The sequence below is a fragment of the Carcharodon carcharias genome, chromosome 5 (assembly GCF_017639515.1).
Source record: "Carcharodon carcharias isolate sCarCar2 chromosome 5, sCarCar2.pri, whole genome shotgun sequence".
In the NCBI taxonomy this organism is placed as follows: domain Eukaryota; kingdom Metazoa; phylum Chordata; class Chondrichthyes; order Lamniformes; family Lamnidae; genus Carcharodon; species Carcharodon carcharias.
Window position 1 is genome coordinate 83854828 of NC_054471.1, and position 18342 is coordinate 83873169.

An 18342-nucleotide genomic window follows, 5' to 3' on the forward strand; every position below is an offset into this window, starting at 1 on the left:
TTCATAAATGCAACTTTAAGTTGCTTAGTAGCAGTAAAGGCCAGTGTTCTTCATTTAGCACAAAAATGTTCATTTCAAAAAGTTCAATATATATCATATCCAGCAGATGACACTACAAATTAAAGTTCTATAGAGCACATCTTTGTAGCAATAGAATGGGATTTGTATGAGTATGCTGGACATTACTGAAGTGTAAAATCACTACAATAGCTAACAAATGCTCTTATCACTGAATATCTTACAGGACATTCCAGGCCCACCAGGTCCGCCAGGTTCGCCAGTGAGTCAACAATTCATACTGTGTGTTTCGTATGTTTTCTGATATAAAAATAGTTTGCAATTTTGGCTGGGATTTCCTCGATCTAATTTGCTCTGAAATTATGCTAAAATTTACACTGCTTTCTATGCTGATCTCAATGCCAACAGCTTACCAGGAAACTTCCCGGGATTCTCATTAGCATTTGCAAAAAACAGCATAAATCGAACAGCATCCAGCTGAAACAACATGGAGAAACACCAGCTGCCTTCTTTGTGTCTTTCTTTATCTTATTGATGTTATGAAAATTAAAGCTTGAAACCATTTCTGTTTAATGTAACAGATTCTGATGCCATAAAAAGTCATTACTTGATGCAGAGAAATGCAATGCAGATCTCAAGTAAGGAGAAATAAAATTTAGGATTTGTGGGAAGATGCCAGAATTAATGCATTCGGGTCCTGCTGTGTCTAAAACCTTGGATCTCAGTGCTACACATGATCAAAATGGGGTTAAGTGCAGGAATCTCGTGTTCTCTGGTCCTTTGTATAGTGAGGTCAAAGCTATGTTAATGATCTAGGTGGATAGGTTAGGTCAATCTAACTCAGGAAGCAATATAAATGATTGAGGAACTAGATGTGTAGTCGTGTTTTTGCTGTAAAAGCAGCGTAAATCAGTTTCACGTGAATTTCAGTCAAAAACAGGAGATTCTTGCTCCATTGCTATTTCAGGGAAATTCTGAATTTACTTTTCCAAATGGTTTTAGTTCATAGAATCCCTTCTCACCATAACTAAAAGTAAACAGTTTATAATCTCCAGGAATAAATTTTAATTTTGAAAATATAGTTAGTCTTTTCTCTGCATGCTTTTTCTAGGACAGGCATAATGATCTTTAATGAGATATTATGTATATGAAAGTTGCACCGAATTAATGGATGTGAGTGCCATTAGCTATCTTTTTACCATTTGCTTTCCTTTTGCAGGGGTTAAAAGGAGATCCAGGTTCAGTGGTAAGTAGGTGCCTCCAATTCCAAAACTTGTAATGGACAAAGAAATAGCCTCAAAATCTGAATAAATAAACAGACCACATGCTGACATTTGTTTAAAGCTTATTGTGCTGTTAAACATATTAAACTGCTTCCCATTAGGAGCGGGGCTTGTCGGCTTTAGCCACTCAGCCCTTCAAGCCTGCTCTGCCATTCAATAAGATCATGGCTGATAGGAATGTAACCTCAACCCCACATTCCTGCCTGCCCCCAATTGCCTTTCACCCACTTGTTAATCAAGAATCTATCCACTACCTTAAAAATATTCAAAGACTTTGCTTCCACTGCCTTTCGAGGAAGAAAGTTCCAAGGGCTCACTGCTCTCAGAGAAAAAAAATTCTCCTCATCTCTGCCTTAAATGAGCAACCCCTTATTTTTAAACAATGATCCCTAGTTCTAGATTCTCCCACAAGAGATCTTATCCACATCCACCCTGTCAAGACCCCTCAGGACCCTAAAGGCTTTGATCAAGTCGCCTCTTACTATTCTAGATTCCAGTGGATACAAGCCTAAGCTGGCCAGCCTTTCCTCATAAGACAATCCACCCATTCCTAGTATTAGTCTAATAAACCTTCTCTGAACTGTTTCCAATACACTTACATCTTCCCTTAAATAAGGAGACCAGTACTGAACACGATACTCCAGATGTGGTCTCACGAGTGCCCTGTACAACTGAAGCATAATCTCCCTACTTTTGTATTCAATTCCCCTCACAATAAACAATAACATTCAATTAGTTTTTCTAATTACTAATTACCTAATTACATCACAAGAGCAAACTTTTTAAAAATGCTTGATAGGCCTAACCTTACTGAAAGGGACACCTTGGGCACAGTTAGTTAGACTTTCTCCTACACTCTCCTGCAATGAAGAGGTTGATTGGCATTACATTAACTATTACCAAGTTATTAAAAGGGGAACTCATGCAAATAATTAGGAGCCCTAGATTTAATGGACAGTTAATGTTCAATTAAAGTTCAAATTCAGCAGGTCCCTAAACATAAGGGGAAGGCTGAAGGTGAGATAACCATTGTGCGAAGCAAGCGGAAGAGTGGCATAAAATGACCAACAAGTTGTAGAGACTCTCAATTCACTGCATATCTCTTAATTCCGTGAACTTGCTGGCTGATTTGCCCATGAATAACAGAATGCACCGTAACACACCGTTATTTGTCAAGGAGGTCTTAGCAGCAGAAATTACTTTTAATGCGCAGAGTGACAACGTTGGCAGCGATCCTTGAACCAGCTTTAACTGAGGGAGACATGTTGGCCTAGATGTTAAGAGAATTTCATGCTCTTCTCAAAATGGTGTCAGTAGATCTTTAATTTCCTCCTCAAGAGTAAGACAGGAACTGGGTCCTATCCAAAGGACAACATATCAAATACAGCCCTAAACACACCATTGCAATGTCAACTTCAACTGGGAACTCAGGTCCCAGGCTGAGGCAATGCTACAGATACCCTGGGTTGAACTTTCAGCTCTTCTGTCTGGAGAAAATATGGGGCAGTGACCTATCTCCCTATTGCCACTGTCACTGTGGCAGTGATCACCAATGCCTACACCTGAAGGGTCCCCGGAGTTAAGAGATAGGCCCCTTTAGAATGGAAATTAGGGCCCAATTAGGCACACAAATCCAACATGGACCATTGCTGCACTGCTTCGTGCCCGACACTGCAGAGTGGCCCAGATCCGATGGGCTGCCTTCAAGGTCCTCAATTTCAGGCTGCAGCCCGCAAAGCTGGTTAAGTAAGGCTCTTTCATCAAAGCACCTCCCGGCAGGACTATCCAGGCTTTCAGAAAGCCAACTGGATGCTGCCCCAGGGGAAAATCCAACCCCTCCTTCAGGCACTCCAGGAAACAGTACGAACACAAAACAAAAGCAAAATACTGAGGATGCTGAAAAACTGGAATGAAAACAGAAAATGCTTGAAATACTCAGCAGGCCAGGCAATGTCTGTGGAGAGAGAAACAGAGTTAACGGGCTGAATTTTCATCCTAGAGGCCAGGAGTGGGAGTCAGGGAGAGTTCAGAGGCAACCACAGGGGCTGCCAGGTACCAAGGCAAGCCATTTTGCTCTGGGATTTTGTCCCAGTTACAATATTGACAAAAAAAACAAAGAGCAGCACTCATGCCCCTACTCCCCACATGTTCTGCATGCCCCATCCATGCCGACTCATTCAGCTGATGCTCCCCACCCACTCCACATGGCTCTTCATACCATCCATGTCAAGCTATGTTACCTCCATGTTCAGTCACCCACTATACACACTGTACAGAACCAATGAACCCTATGATAACAATAGGATGCGTGAAAAAGCTTTTTTGAAAAAACAGTCATTCATTCATAACTTTCTAATTTCTTGAAAAAAAAATCTCTTTTCACTATAGCCCTCTAAAAGAGTCAATGATCCAGATCCTCTAAAGTTTCAATAGCTGAAACTGCCAGCACTTGAAACCTCTTTGTCTTAAGTAAGTAAACATTGTGCAATTGTCAATAGATCAGAGAGCAAGACTTGCCTTCTATTTTATTGTTACTAAAGGGTCCATCAGTTCTGCACAGTGTGTAGTGAGTGAATGGACATGGAAGTGCCCTAGCTTGGCGTGGGGCGTATGAGGGGCCATGGGAGGTGGGTAGAGGGACGTAACTTGGCATATGGGACATTTTGGGACATTGGCATAAGGCCTTTTGAACTTATCTTTCAAACGATTCCCTCATCCAGACTATGATTCACAACACTCCTGAGGGGCCGTGAACCATGAGTCTTTGAAATGCTGGCCCAATTCCACAAAAATTGTGTAGGACTAATACATGCCAATCACCGCAATGGAGCTGGCCAGATCTGGAGTGCAGGGTGCAGGTTCATGACCCAAACCAGCCGGCACTCCTAACCCACACTGGTGAAAATTGGGAGCACCAGGAATGGGGTCAGGAATCCAGGATTTGGTCCCAAATTTTGAACTTTAGTGCCAGCGCCAAATGGAAAGCAGATTAATTTTATAGTGACAAATCTTAGAAAGAGTCCAAAGCTAAAATTGGTAGCCATAACATGGTTGTGTAAAATATTGTATTGCTGTTTAATATGAGAAATCCAGGATTTGGGTCCCAATTATCATTTTTACACATCCATGGAGTCTCCCAGTGTCCATGAAAATCCAGCCCAACATTTCAGGTCAATGACCTTTCACCCAACAGTGTGAGCATTTTATTTTTATGTGGAGATGCCCAATATGTGTTCAATAGACACACTACTCAGAACTATAACAATAAAATTCCTTTGTGATCAGGATAAGATATCTATATCTTTTGTACATCTGTATCTTCAATATCTCAAAAGTCAAACCAAGCAATCATTTATTAAGAGGAGGCCGGGTATGAATCCATAAATCTGCTTTTAATTCACAGTAAGGTAAACACATATTGCAGCAGTTATGACCTGCCTCACTTCTTTCAAGTGGTACAACTTAATTTTGCATAATAATACAAAATAAATAATTGTTATATTTCCCCACTTCAGTGGGTTATCTTACTTGGCAAAGAAAAGTTGACTTCTACCTTTTCTTATTTCTTGATCCGAATGAAAGCCTTTGCAACTTCCTCGTTAAAAATATTACTGCTTAGGTAGTATCACGTTCAGAAACTCTTTCTGTTAGCCTGTGCCTAAACCTCTATCTCATATACCTTTGTTCAGCGTCAACAAGACTGTGCCAAGGTGTTTAATAATAGGTTCAGGGACCAACCTGAAGAAACACTGATGCAAAGTGAAGGTTCTGCAATGGTCTGTTTTGAGAAATCTGTAAACATCAACTGGAAGCTTAGGCTTGTATTTAGGACATAGTTCCTATCCTTGGTGGTTCTTGTGATCATCCTCCCCGACAACGTGTCAGGTTGGATCAGCTGTTGGAACACTCAAGACTGCAGTCATGATTAATTTGGGTAAAAACCGTTGCTTCGAATGTCATTTTGTATCCAGAAAAGCTTTTTTTTAAAAAAATGCAGAGGTGATGGACAAATGTTATGTGGAAAAGCTGGGTTTGTTCTTAGAACAGAGAAGGCTAAGCTGTGACTCAGTAGATGTGTTTAAAATCATGAAGGCTTTTGATAGATTAAATAGGGAGAAACTCTTTCCACTGGCAGGAGGGTCAGTGACCAGAGGACACAGGTTTAAAGTAATTGGCAAAAGAACCAGAGAGGAGATGAGAAGAAATTTTTTTACACATCAAATTATCATGATCTGGAATGCAATGCCTGTAAGAGCGGTGGAAGCAGATTCAATACTAACATTCAAAACAGAATTGTATAAATACTTGAAGAGGAAAACTTCGCAAAATATTAGCAATGCAGTAAGAGCTGGGGAGTGGCACTAATCTAATAGTTCTTTCAAAAACCTAGCACAGACACAATGGGCCGAATGACCTCTGCATCATTCTATGAAATGTACAACTGAGGTAACAGTTATGTTGCTACCTCATTGACTACAAACCTGTTCATTAACCTGTTTCAGCAATGAAAAAGAAACTTGCACTATTGGTTTGGCAGAGTCTTGTTGACTCTGAACAGAAGTATATAAGATAGGGTAAAAGCAAAATACTGCGGATGCTGGAAATCTGATACAGAAACAAAAATTGCTGGAAAAACTCAGCAGCTCTGACAGCATCTGTGGAGAGAAAGACAGAGTTAACGTTTCGAGTCCGAATGACTCTTCCTCAAAGCTAAAGAGAAGTAAAAATGTGGTGAATTTACTGTATAACAGGGGTGGGACAGGTGAAGCTGGATAGAAGGCCAGTGATAGGTAGAAGCAAAGGAGAGATTGCCATCATAAAGAAATGGTCGAAGGGGTGTTGATGGTGGTGATATTAGCTAAAGGATGTGCTAATGGTGACATTAAGGGTAGAAATCAGGATGAGCCAGTGACAGATGACCCTAGTGGGGGTGGGGTGGGGGGAGGGGCAGTGTGGGAAAAAAGATCGAAATAGGTTAAAAGGTGGGGACAAAACAATGGATAAATTTAAAAAAACAATAATAATAAAAATAGGTGGGAAAAGAAAATAAATATATGAAAAAAGGGGACAAAAAGGGGTGAGGATGGAGGAGAGAGTTCGTGATCTGAAGTTGTTGAACTCAATATTCAGTCCGGAAGGCTGTAAAGTGCCTAATTGGAAGATGAGGTGCTGTTCCTCCAGTTTGCATCGAGCTTCACTGGAACATTGCAGCAGGCCAAGGATGGACATGTGGGCATGAGAGCAGGATGGTGTGTTGAAATGGCAAGCGACAGGGAGGTCTGGGTCATGCTTGCGGACAGACCGAAGGTGTTCTGCAAAGCGGTCATCCAGTCTGCGTTTGGTCTCTCCAATGTAGAGGAAACTGCATTGGGTGCAGTGAATGCAATAGACTAAATTGAGGTAAGTGCAAGTGAAATGCTGCTTCACTTGAAAGGATTGTTTGGGCCCTTGGACAGTGAGGAGGAAGGAGGTAAAGGGACAAGTATTGCACCTTCTGCGATTGCATGGGAAGGTGCCATGGGAGGGGGTTGAGGTGTTGGGGGTGATGGAGGAGTGCACCAACACGTCCTGGAGGGTCCCTGCAGAATACTGACATGGGGGGGGTTGAAGGGAAGATGTGTTTGGTGGTGGCATCATGCTGGAGTTGGCGGAAATGGCAGAGGGTGATCCTTTAAATGCGGAGGCTGCTGGGGTAAAAGTGAGGAGAAGGAGGACCCTATCATGGTTCTGGGAGGGAGAGGAAGGCGTGAGGGCAGATGCGCGGGAGATGGGCCGGACACGGTTGAGGGCCCTGTCAACCACCGTGGGTGGGAAACCTCGGTTAAGGAAGAAGGGAGACATGTCAGAAGCACTGTTTTGGAAAGTGGCACCATTGGAATAGATGCAATGGAGGCGAAGGAACTGAGAGAATGCAATGGAGTCCTTACAGGAAGCAGCATGTGAGGAGCTTTAGTTGAGGTAGCTGTGGGAGACAATGGGCTTGTAATGAATATTGGTGAACATTCTATCACCAGAAATGGAGACAGAGAGGTCAAGGAAGGGAAGGGAAGTGTCAGTGATGGGCCATGTGAAAGTGATGGAGGGGTGAAAATTGGAAGCAAAATTAATAAATTTTTCCAGGTCCAGACGAGAGCATGAAGCAACACCGAAACTGTCATCGATGTACCGGAGAAAGAGTTGTGGGAAGGGGCCAGAGTAGGACTGGAACAAGGAATGTTCCACACACCCCATAAAGAGACAGGCATAACTGGGGCCCATGTGGGTACCCATAGCCACACCTTTTATTTGGAGGAAGTGAGATGAGTTTATGGAGAAATTGTTCAGTGAGAGAACAAGTTCAGCCAGACAAAGAAGAGCAGTGGTGGATGGGGATTTTTCTGGCCTCTGTTCGAGGAAAAGCAGAGAGTCCTCAGACTATCCCGGTGGGGGATGGAGATGTAGAGGGATTGGACGTCTATGGTGAAGAGGAGGTGATTGGGGCCAGGGAACTGGAAATTGTTGATATGACGTAGGGTGTCAGAGGAATCGTGGATGTAGGTGGGAAGAGACTGGACAAGGGGGGAGAGAGAATGGAGTCAAGATAGAAAGAAATTAGTTCCATGAAGCTGGTACAGGCTGACATGATGGGTCTACCGGGACAGTCCTTTTGTAGATTTTGGGGAGGAGGTGTCCAAGGTTGGGAGACCATGAGGCTGGAAGCTGTAACTGAAACAAAAATTGCTGGAAAAGCTCAGCAGGTATGACAGCATCTATTTCGATCACTTTTACCCACCCCCCAACCTCACCCTCACTAGGGCCACCTGTCACTGGCTCATTCTGCTTTCTACTTTTAATGTCACCATTAGCACCTTCTTTAGCCAGTATCACCACCATCAACACCCCTTCGACCTTTTGTTTATGACATCTTTTGCAATCTCTCCTTTGCCTCCTCCTATCACCACCAGCTTAACCTGTCCCACCCCCCCCCCCTTAAACAGTATATATTTCACCACATTTTTACTTCTCTTTAATTTTGAAGAAGAGTCATGCAGACTCAAAATGTTAACTCTGTCTTTCTGTCCACAGATACTGTCAGACCTGTTGAGTTTTCCCAGCAATTTTTGTTTTTGTTATATAAGATAGAGGTTTGGACATGGGCTAGCAGAAGGAGTTTCTGAACGTGATGCTACCCAAGCAATAATATTTTTAAGGAGAAAGCTGCAAAGGCTTTTGTTCAGATCAAGAAGTAAGAAAAGCTTAGAAGTCAACTTTTCTTTGCCAAGTAAGATAACCCACTGAAGTGGGGAAATGTAACATCTTCTTTATTTTGTGTTATTATGCAAAGTTAAGTTATACCACTTGAATGAAATGAGGCAGTTCATAACTGCTGCACTATGTGTTTACCTTACTGTGAATTAAAAGCAGCTTTATGGATTCATATCCAGCCTCCTCTTAATAAATGACTGCTTAATTTGGCTTTTGAGATATTGAAGATACAGATGTACAAAAGATTCCTCATCTTAAACAGCAGTACAATATTTTACACAATCATGTTATGGCTACTAATTTTAGCTTTGGATTGTTCCTAAGATTTGTCACCATAAAATTAATCTGCTTTCCATTTGGCACTGGCACTGAAGTTCAAAAGAAAAGAAAATCTTAAACCTAAGACTGAAATAAAGCAGAAAAATTTTTGGAAATGCACAGCATATCTAAGAACAGCTGCTTAAGAAAGAGCAAATAATGTTCTGGTTTAATAGTGACCACTGTATATTTAATATATATGTGAGTCCATTGCACTATGACAACTTGATGACAATCTGGCCCATGAGTGTGAAACATGCCAGGAGTGACTTATGATTAAAAATAATACATACTTTTTGGTCTAAAATGCCAAAAAAATGAGAGGATGTCAGTATAGTAAAAGCTGAGGGATGTAAAGCATTAAAAATCATTTGATTCTGCCTTTGGCACTTATAATGGTGAGCTGTAAAGTGACAATGGTGCTACACCTGTAAGATAATGTCTAACTGTTACACTCTTGCAGGGAGAGATGGGTCCAATGGGATTGCCAGGATTAGAAGGCCCATCCGGAGAAAAGGTATCTCTTTCTCTCTCTCTTTTTCTCTTTCTCTCTTTCCTCCTTCTCGCAATATATTTATTTAGCCTAATACTCCCAATGATGCTTTTTGCATCACACAATTGACCAGCAAACTTTTTTTTACTTTGCTTTTTTTCTCAGTTTTCTCCCTTTTTGCTGTTCCCTCTTCCAGCAGTGTGAGTTCATGCTCGGATGCTGCCCTTCCAGTAGTTAATCCAAGTGGCCATGCTTCATGCATGAACCTGCACAGTCAGGAAACTCTTCAATCATGGGGGCATTGCAGCCAAACCTGACCTTGTCCACACTGACCATTCGTACATGCTCTTTACAGCAGAGGTCACTGGATTGTGACCAGGAACAGCCCATTTTTAAAATTCCACTCTTTAAATCAAGGTTGTCACATCCTATTGTAATGTCCCATTCATGCCCAGGTTAGGATTTACTGAGCATTGACTGAGATTTCAGCTTGATCTGCATGGCTCTGTATAATTTTCCCATTTACACAGTGGGGTACTGGAAAGCTCAGCCTGAGGCTGACAAAGGTGTTTGGGTCACAACCTTCTTAATGGATTCTGAAAAATTCCAAAGACTTCCTCAAACATAAGATCACAAGATCATAAAATCATACGGATTAGGAGCAGGAGTAGGCCATTCAGCCCCTCACACCTTCTTCACCATTAAATAAGATCATGGTTGATCTGATTGTGGCCTTAACTCCACTTTCCGACCTGTCCTCCCATAACCCTTGAATCCCTTGTTGATCAAAAATCCAACTCAGCCTTGAATATATTCAGTGACCCAGCCTCCACTGCTTTCGGTGGAAGAAAGTCCAACGACCACCTGACAGAAAATGATTCTTCCTCATCTCCATCTTAAATGGGAGAGCCCTTTTTTTAAAACTGTGCCCCCAGTTCTAAATTCCTCCACAAGGGAGAACCTCCTCCCAGCATCCACCCTGTCAAGCCCTCTCAGAATCTTATATGTTTCAATAAGATCACCTCGCATTCTCCTAAACTCCAATGAGAATGGACCCAGCCTGCTCAACTTTTCCTCATAAGACAACCAGGAATTCACCCCTGGAATCAGTTGAAGTGAGCCTTCTCTGAACTGCTTTCCATGCAATTATATCCTTCCTTAAGTAAGGAGACCAAACCTGTAGTGATTGTAAGTTAAACCATTTCTTACTGCTATGGGGATCATGTGACTGTACAAACGAATCAGCCTAAGCACAGGGAATCTTAGGGGCAGAGTTTTTTAGCGTTGGTATTGAAACAAGCATGTAACCTCATCAAGAGCCTGTAAATAAAGTTTACTGTTTCTTAAAATAAACACGTCCTGCGTTCCATGTTTATTGCAAAACCTGTACACAATACTCCACATGCAGCCTTACTAAGGCCCTGTATACAAATGTAGCAACCTCGATAGATAAATATGTTTGTTCATAAGCTTCAAAATTTCAATGTAGTGCAACTCTCACCAGCAATTTTGATAAGGGTTCAGTAATAAGATTGCAATTATCTTTTTCTATGGGTTAAGGTTATGGTACACACATATAGCTTTCTCTGTGGATTCTTCACTCATTTGTATAATCTTGTTTCAATGTATTTCTAGGGAGATCCGGGAATGCCCGGGCCACCTGGTCCACAAGGACTGACAGGTCCACAGGTGAATATCTTGAAGGAAGATGGACAATATTGATGGATTCGTATGTGGAAAAAGCAATATAGTCAATTTGAATAGTACTAAAGGACTTTCTACACTGTACTATCAGTTAATTCATGATGTGAACAACTGTCAGGAAGTTTAATCATCTTTCTATTTAAAAGTGCAGATACTGTTCAATACATCATAGTCAAAGATTGTTAGGACAACACAACTTTACATCAATTTAGGATAAATTGTTCCTCTGTATTTCTGTGAAGAATTGGGACTTTTTGTTCCTTTAAAGTTAACCTTTTAGTATTCATATGTTGTCTGCATAATGCAGTCACTTTACATAATTGGCTTTGAGCCCTTATGTAGGGGTTTAATATTGGCCCCTGATGTGAATCATAAGTCAATAGCCAGCTATCAAAATCTGAATTAAGAGGGAACTATTTGAAAGGGAGGGTGAGCTCTGGAGATAGAGCAATGCAGTGGGACTAGTGAGTACTCCTTCAGAAAGCGAGCACAGTCACGTTGGGCTGAATGGCCTCATTCTGCGCTGTCATTCTATGATTCTATGAAGTCACTTTCATCACAGTGACATAATTCATAAGTAATGCAACAATTGTAAGCAAACAGTAAATATTTTAGTTTATGACCTTGAAGGCACTACTCCTGTATTGTCCCAGGTATGACATCACTGCAGGAGTTCCTCAGGATAGAGTTCTCGACCCAACCATCTTCAGTTGCTTCATCAATGACCTTCCCTCCATCATAAGGTCAGAAGTGGGGATGTTCACTGATGATTGCACAATGTTCAGCACCATTTGTGACTCCTCAAATACTGAAGCAATCCCTGTCCAAATGCAGCAAGACCTAGACAATATCCAGGCTTGGAGTGGCAAGTAACATTCAGGTCACACAAGTGCCAGGCAATGACCATCTCCATCGCCCCTTGATAGTCAATGATATTACCATCACTGAATCCCCCACTATCAACATCCTGGGGATTACCATTAAATCAAAACTGAACTGGACCAGTCATATAAATACTGTGGCTACAAGAGCAGATCAGAAGCAAGGAATTCTGCAGACAGGGTAAATGCAGGAAGGATTTTTCCCCTGGCTGGGAACCTGGCTAGAACCAAGTCTCAGAATAAGGGATAGCCCATTTAGGACTGAGACGAGGAGAAATTCTTCATTCAGAGGGTGGTGAATCTTTGGAATTCTCTGCGCCAGAGGGCTGTGGAGGCTCAGTCATTGAGTATGTTCAAGACTGAGATCGATAAATTTCTACACCTTAAAAACATCAAAGGATGCAGGTATAATGGAGGAAAATGGTGTTGAAGTAGAAGATCAGCCATGATCTCATTGAATGGCAGAGCTGGCTTGAAGGGCTGAATGGCCTACTCCTGCTCCTATTTCTTTGCTCTTGTGAGTAACTCACCTCCTGCTCCCCAAAGCCTGTCCACCATCCACAAGGCACAAGTCAGGAGTGTGATTGAATACTGTCCACTTGCCTGGGTGCGTGCAGCTCCCATAACACTCAATAAGCTCAACATCATCCAGGATAAAGCATCCCGCTTGACTAGCTCCCCATCCACCACATTAAACATTCACTCTCTCTGCCACTGACGCACAGTAGCAGCAGTGTGTACTATCTATAAGATGCACTGCAACTCACCAAAGCACCTTCCAAACCCGCAACCTTTTACTATCTAGGAGGACAAGGGCAGCAGATAGATGGGGACACCACCACCTGGAATTTCCCCTTCAAGTCACTCACCAACCTGACTTGGAATTATATCATCATACCTTCACTGTCGCTGGGTCAAAATCCTGGAATTCCCTCCCCAACAGCACTGTGGGTGGACCTACACCACATAGACTGCAGCAGTTCAAGAAGGCAGCTCACCACCACCTTCTCAAGGGCAGCTAGGGATGTGTAAAAAATGCTGGCCTAGCCAGTGAAGCCCACATCTGTGAAGGAATAAATAAAAGCATATTCTAATATTGTATAGCTTGTTAATATAAATGTCTAACAAAGTCATCTTTTTTTTTGTGAAAGGGGAAACCAGGTCCTCCAGGCCTACCAGGCCCGAATGGCTTAACAGGTGATCCTGTGAGTTAAATTCTCATTATTATTCTTATGCCATTTTTTAGAAAATAAATTTAGAGAACTACCTTGTGAGTCTGACCTTGATTTTACCTCTGTATTTGTAGGGATTAAAGGGTGAAAGAGGACCACCGGGAGAAACTGGCTTTCCTGGACCTGAAGGACCTCCTGGTGCCCCTGTACGTATCAAATTAGGTTGACCTTTTCTTAATTAGGTTTTCACTTGCATTAATGCTTCTTTTATATTATAAGGCAATGAACAACTGCCAGATATAGAACCTATTTAGTGACTGGTACAGCAACTCATTATATTCCAGTAGTGAAGGATGTCTGAGATTGCTGCTTGTATAAGTGAAAGGCATGAAATGTAAGAACTATAAAAGATTGCAGCACAGTATTTGGCCCAAGATGTTCTTTGTTGACTCTTTGCTAATCCACAATCAATCCACTGCCCTACTCCAGAACTCTATCTCATCTTCTACTTCAAGCATTTCCTCTGGTCTCTACTTCATCAAGTCCCTGTAATACAGCATTCTGTGTTCAAATAACTTTCATCATTTAATCACATTCCTTGCTCTGTCTGATTTTCTGTCTTTAGCCTCTTCACCTTTGAAGCTGCCCTGTACTCTGTGCCTTGAATATTTGCTCAGATTGTCCAAGAAATAAATCAGAAGCTCAGTAGCAACCTGCTGCCTCACACCCTAATGAAACTGGGTCATTAGAACTTAAACAGCTTAACGGAAGATTTGTGATCTAAAGAACTATATTTTTTTAAACGTGTGTATTTTATGCGATGCTGAAGCTTTTCTTCAATATTTTCCCTCATTACCCTCCCTTTGGGATCCTATAATCATAAGGGTGGATTTTTCCTTTAATTCACCTGCTGTGACAAATTTGGGTGCAAACCTGAGTAAAATGGGGCAGTAATAACCAGTAAAAAGCTGTATGTGTATTGTTTTCTGATAAATTTGCCATTCCTCATCAGGGAGCCACATAAAGAAGAAAAAAACCAGTAAAACTTGGAAATGACTGGTACTGATCCGATCTGGAGTTCCAGTTTAAGGTGGGCAAGACCAGTTGTGACCAGTACCAGTCATTTCCAAGTGTTACTGATTATTTCCTTTTACATGTGGCTTCAAAAGTATCTAATATTAGATGTGGGTATTCTCCACTTCATTCTCCCAACTTCCAGCCCAACCGTCGTCATAGAAGTTGGTCGTATGAGCTGAGGAGTGGGATATCTCCAATAGAGCTCTTATTGAGGGGTGTTAAGGGTGTTTTATTGGGGGAATTTTACAGCTGAATATTGCCTCTACTTTGCATGTATTGAGTTCAATTGTTTGGTGCTCTGGATGGTCTGTCAGGGCCTTTACCGCCACATTAGTGCATAATGTTCATTTATCCAACTGAAATCTCTCTATTCCTATATCTTGAAGGAGGACAAAGGAAAGAGAGTTAATTGGTGGCTTTTAGGGTGAGGTTTCAAAGAATATCTGTTCACTACACATAGATATCCATTCACTAGGAGTTTCAGACCAAGATTGTCTTGTTCAGATATCCTTGCACTGCAGCACCTCAAAAGCCCAATTCCACCAGGAGACCTGCATTGTCTATTGTATCAGTCTAAATCTTCACCTTCTTGATTTTATTTTTTGACAACCTCATCCATCCAGTCAGCATATGGTGACTTTTGCCACAGCCGTAATGTAACATCTCATCACTGCATCAAAATGATGAATGCTTTATGTAGTAGGGCCATACAATTCATATTCTTCCCAAAGGAATTGAGGGATATAAAGAGGGAGAACCATCTAGTTGTGTGAACTGACAGGGTCCATGCAGATGCAAAGAATCACTGATGGAACACATGCTGCTCATTGGCCCGCAAAAGAAACTGAACTAATTTGTAATGAACTAGTGTGCAGTGGTAATCATGAACTAGTGTGTAATGGTAATCAGGAATGAGTGTATAATGATAATCATGAACCCCAGTGTAATGACAATCATGAACTAGTGTATAATGATAATCATGATCTAGTTTGCAACGGCAATCAAAGCTAGTATGTAATGGTAATCATGAACTAGCGTGTAATGGTAATCGTGACATGGCGGAATTTGCCATGCCTGGTGGCATGGGCGTGTTCGTGGCAAGAGCGGACAATCAATATGTCGCAATCAGTTTTACGATGGCCAGAAACCAGTTTGTGATCGTCCGCTCAGCACACCAATGGCCACATTTCCTGCCGTCAGACATTGGGAGCCTCATTGTAATACATCAGCATATCATTATCAGGCCAGCCCCCTGGAACCGTCCCTTCCCCACTGGATCGACAGTCCATGTTGGCGGGAAAGCACGCCGATGTGTTTCACAACATTACATGTAAGACGTGCACTTGCGGCCTGCACACTGAAGGGAACTCGGAGGTGAGTACACAGTAACGTTGTGCAGCGCTCATCAGGGTCACCTGGGACTTCAAGCCTCAGGGACATCAGGGTGTCGGGGCTAAGGGCAGCCCTGCTGTTGTGGCAACTGGTGGTGAGGGGGGTAAGGGCAGCCCTGCCATTAAATATAGCACACAAGCATTCGGGGTGGGAGGTAGGGTGGGCAAGGGAAGTGACCACACATTAGGGAGACCTGTATAAAATGACCATTATAAAGTGTCCTGTATAAAGTGACCAAAATTGACAAGGAGGAAGTGTTAGTACCTTAAAGTTGACAAGGCATTGAAGGAAGTGTGAGTAGAAAAAAACTCACGGCCGACGAATAAAACGTCGTTTTACCCACCCGCTACCGCACTTAGTGCAAATCTGGGACAATTCAGCCCCTAGTGTGTAATGGTAATCATGAACAAGTGTGCAATGGTAATCAGGAACTAGTGTGTAATGGAAATCAGGAACTAGACTGTAATGGTAATCATGAACGAGTGCGTATTGGTAATCGTGAATAAGTGTGTAATGATAATAATGAATTCATGTGTAATGGCAATCATGAACTCATGAGTAATGGTAATGTTATGATGTGGCAGATGATGTGTGCGAGGTGGACCAAATCCACAAGGGAAACTTGGTTGCGCTATCACATGGTTTTGCAATTTGTATTTATTACGAGATGTGTGCACTGAATCCAGAAGTAATAAATCCGCCAAGACCTTTAGAGATTTGAAATGGAAATAATTACCTCGTGTGTAATGGAAATCATGAACTAGTATGTAATGGTAAACATACACTACCCTACATGTGAATACCTGATGGCTAGGAATCAACCAGGATATTTCTGGCATGTAGATATCTGCCATACTAGGTCTCATAACTTGGAGCTGTGAAGCAGGAAACCGTACTGGAGTTATACTCCATGACTACAGAAAATAGTTTACCCCTGTAAACTCCACTCCACATCATAGCTTTCGATTCTAGTAAGGCTTTGGAAGACTGAAGAGGCAACAGATAGAATGACGCCCATGCCATTACAATGAGTGTGATAGACTAAACTATACGTATTCTAAAGTCTCCCTTTAGGTGCTTAGATCAATCTGCTGGATCTCAGCCAAACAGATAGGAAGAGTATCCAGAATAATTGTAGTTGGCTGTGTACTAATTAGCAACACAACAAAGAATAGCATGCTGGACCAGAAGATGAGGAAAAGTGCAGCCCCACATCATGAGAAGGAATAGTGGAAAATGATAGTTAACAGCCAGAGAATGGGCATAATTTATAACCCACTACTTTTGATGAATGACAAATAACATCATTTTGCATCTGCATGTTTTCCCCACTACACACTGTCCCTTGCTAACTTCAGGCAGAATTCTACATTTCGCTTATCATCCAATTCCCAACAAATGCAAGTATACATATAGATGAATTCATAATGCTGTATAGTCTTTAAAGCTGCCTAATCTCAGACTGGGCCCCTGTCTCAGCTGACCTGCTGCTGAAACCCTTATTAATCACCTCTAGACTTGACTACTCCACTGCACTCATGGGTGGTCTCCCACATTCTACCCTCTGTAAACTTAAGGTCATCCAAACTTTACTGCCCATGTCTCAACTCACAGCCATTCGTCAATTAATCCTGTGCTCACTGACCTACAATGGCACCCGGTCAAGCAGCATCTTGATCTTAAAATCTTAATTTTGTTTTCAATTCCCTCCATGGCTTCACCCCACCTATTTCTGTTATCTCCCCCAGCCCACAACACTCCCAAGATATCTGTGCTCCTCTGAATCTGGCCTCTTGAGCATCTCCGATTTTAATCATTCCAACATTGGTGACTGTGCCTTGAGTTGTGTAGGTCCCAACCTCTGGAACGCCCTCCCTACACCTCTCCATCTCCCTTCCTTCCTTTAAGACGTTCTTTAAAACATACATCTTTGACCAAGCTTTTAGATTACCTGACCTAATGTCTCCTTATGGACTTTGGTCATGCTTTGTCCTATTGGTGAATTCCTGCAGTGCATCTTGTAGACGTTACTGATGCTACTATGCGTCGGTGGTGGAAGGAGTGAATGTTTGTGGATCTGGGGCCAATCAAGCAGGCTGCTTTGTCCTGGATAGTGTCAAGCTTCTTGAGTGTTGTGGGAGCTGCACTCATCCAGGCAAGTGGAGAGTATTCCATCACACTCCTGACTTGTGCCTTATACATGATGGACAGGCTTTGGTGAGTCAGGAGGTGAGTTACACGCCACAGGATTCCTAGCCTCTGATCTGTTCTTGTAGCCACAGTATTTATATGGCTAGTCCAGTTCAGTTTCTGGTTAATGATAACCCCCAGGATGTTGATAGTGGGGGAATCGGTGATGGTAATGCCATTGAATGTCAAGGGGTGATGGTTAGATTCTCTCTTGTTGGAGATGGTCATTGCCTGACACTTGTGTGGCACGAATGCCACTTGCTACTTGTCAGCCCAACCTGGATATTTTCCAGGCCAAGCTACATTTGGACATGGACTGCTTCAGTATCTGAGGAGTCCCAAATGGTGCTGAACGTTGTGCAATCATCAGCAAACATCCCCACTTCTGACTTTATGATGGAAGGAAAGTCATTGATGAAGCAGCTGAAGATGGTTGGGCCGAGGACACTACCCTGAGGAACTCATGCAGTGATGTCCTGGGGTTGAGATGACTGACCTCCAGCAACCACAGATGATGCCTGACCTGCTGAGCATGTTTTTGTTTTTATTTAAGTGCCTGCTGGGTGCAA